The following is a 7,648-nucleotide window of genomic DNA, read 5'->3' on the forward strand; positions in this document are numbered from 1 at the left end:
CCACCCCACACACCCGATCTTTGCCCCCTCTCCCACTCTCTCCCCCTCAAATCCTTTCCCAAATTTTGCAAATTTGGCGAATTTGTCCGTAGATTTCGAAGTCAAACCCTCCCTCAAGGTAATCTTCTCCGATCCCCTTGTTTTGATCCAAGTAATGTTATCATTTTGCTCATTTGTTGCTAGTTTGGGGAAACCCTAGTTTTGTTTGGATCTAGAGATTTGCATGGAGATGTGAGATGTTTGTTTGCCAATTTCCTATGATTAGGCTTTGTTAGTATGTTAGGGTTATTCTTATGGGTGTTCTTATGTTGATGCTAGGGTTAGGTTTAGGGCAAGGGTTATGGTTAGGGTTGTTGTTTGATATATATTTTAGGGTTTGTATTCCTTGTTAATCCTTGGATTAGTACTCATGGAAGCAATGTTACGTTGTGTTGTTTGAATGCTTATAGGGATGGGAAGAACATGTGTGTTTGTTTATCATGGGGACAAAGACGCCTTCTTGAGAGGCAATATTGAACCGGACCCGGATGAGCTTGACATGGTGTTTGATAGTAGTCCTAGCTACGCAGAGCTGTTGCAACAAGTGAGGAAAGATTTGAATTGGATGGACCCTAGTGATATCGTTGAGTTGGAGGGAAGGCATAATGTAGGTTTTGGAATGCACATCCATTGGAAGACAATGCGTGTCAACTCGGAGCAACGTTGGGTTGCATACAAGGAAACGGTGGCCGAATCACTAAACAAGGCTCTTGAGTTATTTGCAACGAAGAAGGTTGATTCAAGGTTGCATTTGGACTTGAACCGGAACCCCTCCCCTTTGGTTGCTAGTAGCCCCCCACCCTTGAAGCGAGATGAAATTGTTGAACCTGTTTTGACCCAAGAAGTGAGGCCAACATTGAGCCCTTTTACAAGCAACCAAGATGAAGCTTTGCAAGAGGAGAATGATGAGTATGTGGACGATGAAAATGAAGTTGATCTCCATGACAACAATGTGGGTGATCTCGACAAATATCATTTGCAAGAGACAATGGACCATTCCATCCCTTTTTCCCGTGCATATGCATCAGACTCGGATGACGATGGTCCCGACGAACAAGTTGATGCGGAGGAGTTCACAGTGAAGGAGGCTGAAGCTTTTGAGAAGGTATTCGGTCGGGATCATCGGACTACATTGTTCAAAGATGTTAGTCTCGCGGATGAAGCCGTGGTAGATGCTGGCCAATGTATATCTGTTGGGGTTAGGCCAAGCTCTCACCGTGATTTGGGAGATGACAAGAACCGGATTGCAAAAGGGTGTAAGTTCGAAACCTTCTTGGAATTGAAGATGTGGCTCGACAACTACTCGGTTACGCATTATCGTCCACACAAGGTGGTGCACTCGGACGTCAATGTGCGCTACACGGTTTGCATGTGCATGTGAAGATGAAATATGTCCGTGGATTGTGCGTGCAAGACCATGGAAAGGAGGTCCCACTTGGCACGTAGTGAGTTGTGTGCCAACTCACATGTGCCGAGGCAAAAGGGTGGATGGCAAGATTGTGTCACAAGACCACAGACAACTCACGTCCGAGTTCATAGCTTACAGGCTCTCCAACTCAATATCCACACTTCCAACAATGAGCGTCCAACATGGCATTGACCTTGTGAAAGCCATCTTTCATTACAAGGTGAAGTACGGCAACGCATAGAAGGCGAAGCAAGCCGCATTTAAGATGTTGCATGGTACTTGGGAGGAAGCATACAACTGAATCCCTAGGTTGTTGTTAGGCATGGCCGCGACAAACCCGGACATGCACTAGTAGAAAAGGGGGCAATGGTATAGGCCAGGTTAGCCCATTAGTCCCGCTTCAATCCAGAACCTGGACCAATGGGAGCATTTGACCCGGTTCGTGAGCCCCGGGGGCCGGCCGGGCCACGTGGGCCATTGGTCCCGGTTCGTCTGGACCTTTTGGTCCCGGTTGGTGGGACGAACCGGGACCAATGTGCCTCGCTCCTGGCCCACCACCATTGGTCCCGGTTGGTGGCCTGAACCGGGACCAAAGGCTTCCCTTTAGTCCCGGTTCAAGCCACGAACCGGGATCAATTAATTGCCTATATATACCCCTCGCCCGCGAGCAGAGCACTCCCACTGCTCTGTTTTTCGTGGCCGGCGAGGAGAGAACTTTGTGGTGCTCTAGGTCACCTCCTATGCACACGAGGTGTTCGATGGAATGCCCGAGCCACACTACTTAAGCTTTCTCCTCTGCAAGCTCGACCTCCAAGCTCCATTTTCCTTAATATTTGTCTAGGTTTAGCGATCCGTCAGGTCCCGTCCCCGTCTTCAGCGACGTCGATCGCCCGCGCAGATCTCGTCGCCGGCACCACCGTGGTGAGCCTCTTGTTCTTATCTTCTTTCTGAAAGGAAAAAAAATTCGTACTTGTATGTTTATATAGATACTTGTATAATTTTCTTACTTTTATTATTGTATCTTATATAGTGCGATGGTTTTGGTATCAGCCCCCGTCGGCCCTCGTCCTGTCTATGATTCAGATGTGGTATATATTATCTTTTCATAACTATTGGTTCATTTATTGTTTATGACAATTATGCCAACCAACGTGACATAGATTTTATTTATCTAGGAGGTTGTTGAACTGGAAATTCCAACCGACCCTATTGTCGAGAGGTTAAATTTAGTTGAAGAAGAAAACAATTTGTTGAAGGAAAAAATAAGAAAAATTGAGGAGGAGAAGATGATATTGGAGTTGCATGTTGCGGATGTCGTCGATGATCACAAGATCAAGATGGATGCAATGTGCTTGAAGATTAGAAAGATTACAAAATATGCCATTCATACCGAGGCTTGGTAACATTATGTCGTTGGATCAGTTGTTACATTGGTTGCGATTATGATCGCATTTGTTTTCGCATTGAAATGTTTTACATAGTTTCAATGTATGGTTTAATTAATTTAGATGCTCTGCAGAGCTTTATGTTGTTAGATGAGAACTATGTATGTACTTTGGTTTTAATGTGATGATGAACTTCTATTAATTTGGTCACTTAATAATCTATTCATGATGTTCTGTAATGCACGCAGATGAACCGACAATGGATGTACGGTTCAAGACACACCTCCGAGTATATTAAGGGCGTGCATGATTTTCTCGAAGTGGTTGAGGCAAACAAGCGGAATGGTCTTATGTGTTGTCCATGCCCTATATGTGGGAATATGAAGTCTTACTCTGACCTGAAAATCCTTCACACCCACCTGCTTTACAAGGGTTTCATGCCACACTATAATGTTTGGACGAGGCACGGAGATATAGGGGTTATGATGGAAGACGGTGAAGAAGAAGAGTACGATGACAACTATGTGCCCCCTGAATACGGTGATGCTACTGAAGATCAAGAGGAACCAGATGATGTGCACGATGATGCTGCAACGGGCGAAGCTGCTGAAGATCAAGAGGAACCAGACGATGTGCCCGATGATGATGATCTCCGCCGGGTCATTGTCGATGCAAGGACGCAATGCAAAAGTCAAAAGGAGAAGCTGAAGTTCGATCGCATGTTAGAGGACCACAAAAAAGGGTTGTACCCCAATTGCGAAGATGGCAACACAAAGCTCGGTACCGTACTGGAATTGCTGCAGTGGAAGGCAGAGAATGCTGTGCCTGACAAAGGATTTGAGAAGCTACTGAAAATATTGAAGAAGAAGCTTCCAAAGGATAACGAATTGCCCGACAGTACATACGCAACAAAGAAGGTCGTATGCCCTCTAGGATTGGAGGTGTAGTAGATACATGCATGCCCTAGTGACTGCATCCTCTACCGCGGTGCGTACAAGGATCTGAACGCATGCCTGGTATGTGGTGCATTACGGTATAAGATCAGACGAGATGACCCTGGTGATATTGACGGCGAGCCCCCCAGGAAGAGGGTTCCTCCGAAGGTGATGTGGTATGCTCCTATAATACCACGGTTGAAACGTCTGTTCAGAAACGGAGAGCATGCCAAGTTGATGCGATGGCACAGTGATGTCCTGGGAAGTTGAGAGCACCGGCTGACGGGTCGCAGTGGAGAAAATCGAGAGAAAGTATTGGTATGAGTTTGCAAGTGACCCAAGGAACGTATGGTTTTCTTTAAGCGCGGATGGCATTAACCCTTTCGGGGAGCAGAGCAGCAATCACAGCACCTGGCCCGTGACTCTATGTATGTATAACCTTCCTCCTTGGATGTGCATGAAGCGGAAGTTCATTATGATGCCAGTTCTCATCCAAGGCCCTAAGCAACACGGCAATGACATTGATGTGTACCTAAGGCCATTAGTTGAAGAACTTTTACAGCTGTGGAATGGAAACGGTGTACGTACGTGGGATGAGCACAAAAAGGAGGAATTTGACCTAAAGGCGTTGCTGTTCGTGACCATCAACGATTGGCCCGCTCTCAGTAACCTTTCAGGACAGACAAACAAGGGATACCACGCATGCACGCATTGTTTACTTGACACCGATAGTATATACTTGGGAAGCTGCAGGAAGAATGTGTACCTGGGCCATCGTCGATTTCTTCCGACCAACCATCAATGTCAAAAGAAAGGCAAGCATTTCAAAGGCGAGGCAGATCACCGGAAGAAGCCCGCCATGCGTACCGGTGATCACGTACTTGCTATGGTCAATGATTTACACGTAATCTTTGGAAAGGGTCTGTTCTGAGTGACGCTGGGGGACACACACCCATGTGGAAGAAGAAATCTATATTTTGGGACCTACCCTACTGGAAGACCTAGAGGTCCACTCTTCGATCAACGTGATGCACGTGACGAAGAACCTTTGCGTGAACCTGCTAGGCTTCTTGGGCGTGTATGGGAAGACAAAAGATATAGCTGAGGCACGGGAGGACCTGCAATGTTTGCACGAAAAAGACGGCATGCCTCCAAAGCAGTATGAAGGTCCTGCCAGCTATGCTCTTACCAAAGAAGAGAAGGAAATCTTCTTTGAATGCCTGCTTCGTATGAAGGTCCCAACTGGCTTCTCATCGAATATAAAAGGAATAATAAATATGGCAGATAAAAAGTTTCAGAACCTAAAGTCTCATGACTGCCACGTGATTATGACGCAACTGCTTCCGGTTGCATTGAGGGGGCTTCTACCGAAAAACGTCCGATTAGCCATTGTGAAGCTATGTGCATTCCTCAATGCAATCTCTCAGAAGGTGATCGATCCAAAAATCATACCAAGGCTAAGGAGTGATGTGGTGCAATGTCTTGTTAGTTTCGAGCTAGTGTTCCCACCATCCTTCTTCAATATCATGACGCACGTATTAGTTCATCTAGTTGACGAGATTGTCATTCCGGGCCCCGTATTTCTACACAATACGTACCCCTTTGAGAGGTTCATGGGAGTCCTAAAGAAATATGTCCGTAACCGTGCTAGGCTAGAAGGAAGCATCTCCATGGGCCATCAAACAGAGGATGTCATCGGGTTTTGTGTTGACTTCATTTCTGGCCTTAAGAAGATAGGTCTCCCTAAATCGCGGTATGAGGGGAGACTGACTGGAAAAGGCACGCTTGGAAGGGACTCAATAATATGCAGGGACGGATATTCTTGGTCTCAAGCACACTACACAGTTCTACAGAACTCTACCTTGGTGACCCCGTATGTCGATGAACACAAGAACAGTCTGCGCTCCAAACACCCGGAGCAGTGCGACGACTGGATTACATGTGAACACATCAGGACTTTCAGCAGTTGGTTGGAAACACGTCTCAGAGGTGACAACACTGTTTGTGATGAGTTGTATTTGTTGTTCAGGGGACCATCTTTGACTGTATTGATTTGGAAAGGATACGAGATAAATGGGAATACATTTTACACGATTGACCAAGATCAAAAGAGCACCAACCAAAAAAACGGTGTCCGCTTTGATGCAACAACCAAGAGGGGAAAGGACACATATTATGATTACATAGTGGACATATGGGAACTTGACTACGGACATGATTTTAAGGTCCCTTTGTTTAAGTGCAAATGGGTCAATCTATCAGGAGGCGGGGTACAGGTAGACCCATAGTACGGAATGACAACAGTGGATCTGAAAAATCTTGGGTACACTGACGAACCGTTCGTCCTAGCCAATGATGTGGCACAGGTTATCTATGTGAAGGACATGTCTACCAGACCGAGAAAAAGAAAAGATAAGGAAGCGAATACATCATACGATGAGCCAAAGCACCACATAGTTCTTTCAGGAAAAAGGGACATCGTGGGAGTGGAGGGCAAGACAGACATGTCCGAAGATTATGAAAAGTTTCATGAAATTCCTCCCTTCACAGTCAAGGCTGACCCCAGCATCCTGATAAACGATGAAGATTATCCATGGTTATGGCGCAATAAGCAAATGACACAAGCAAAGAAAAAGTGAAGACTTTCTCCCGCAACTATTATGATGATACCATGCCAACTTTGTAACAGACAAGTATGATACCATTGTCTGTTTTGTACATGCACATGCTATGTGGGTGAATTTGTGATACCATGCCAACTTTCAACTTTTTCAGAGTTCATTTGAAATGCTTTAATGTCTTATGGTTCGGCCCTCGTAATACCATTAATCCTGTTTCGCTCCTTGCCAACTATGTTCTCACCAAGAACACTCTCAACAGAAAGTTTATAATTTCTCTAAAACTAATGGCACTAACACAAAGTTTATAATTTTGCTGACCTAAAAGCAAAAATAATTAAAAAATAAAGCATAAAACAAAAGAAAATAAATAATGCAGAAAACAAAACAAAAAAACTGGAAACAAAATAAAAAATAGCAACAATAAGTATTTTGTTGTAAGTAGAAACAAAACAAAATAAATAAAGCAACAAAGAAAACAAAAAAACAAAAAAAGTGTTTTCGGAATTTGAAAACTAATGGCACTAACAGAAAGTTTGTAATTTTTCTAAAATAAAAGTAAAAAAGAATTAAAAAATAAAGCAAAAAAAAAGAAAATAAATAATGTAGAAAACAAAACAAAAAACAAGAAAAATAAAAAAAATAAAAAAATAGCAACAATAAGTATTTTGTTGTAAGTAGAAACAAAATAAAATAAATAAAGCAAGAAAGAAAACAAAAAAACAAAAAAAGTGTTTTCAAATTTGAAAACTAATGGCACTAACAGAAAGTTCATAATTTTTCTAAAACTAAAAGCAAAAAGAATTAAAAAATAAACCAAAAAACAAAACAAAACAACTGGAAAAAACTAAAAAAACTGCCACCTATTGGGCCACCACGGCCTGAATACGACTAGCAACCCAACCTGGGCCAGGATTCAGGCCCATAGAAGGCCCAATAGGCCCACAACAGGAAAATGTGAGATTAGGCCCGAAAGCCTATAGTTGAGAGGAGCTTGAGAGGGTGGTCGCAGCAGCGCCTTTGGTCCCGGTTGGTGCCACCAACCGGGACCAAAGGCCACCGCTTCCCGCCCTTTGGGCTGTCGAAAACTGGCCTTTGGTCCCGGTTGGTGGCACCAACCGGGACTAAAGGGTGCATTAGTCCCGGTTGGTGCCACCAACCGGGACCAAAGGCTTTGCTATATAAGCAAACACTTTGCAAAAATTCAGAATTTCATCGCCAGTTGCCCCCGACGACGCCGACCTCCTCGACGCCGCCAGGCTG

This window comes from Triticum dicoccoides, chromosome 7B (assembly GCF_002162155.2).
Source record: "Triticum dicoccoides isolate Atlit2015 ecotype Zavitan chromosome 7B, WEW_v2.0, whole genome shotgun sequence".
Taxonomy (NCBI): domain Eukaryota; kingdom Viridiplantae; phylum Streptophyta; class Magnoliopsida; order Poales; family Poaceae; genus Triticum; species Triticum dicoccoides.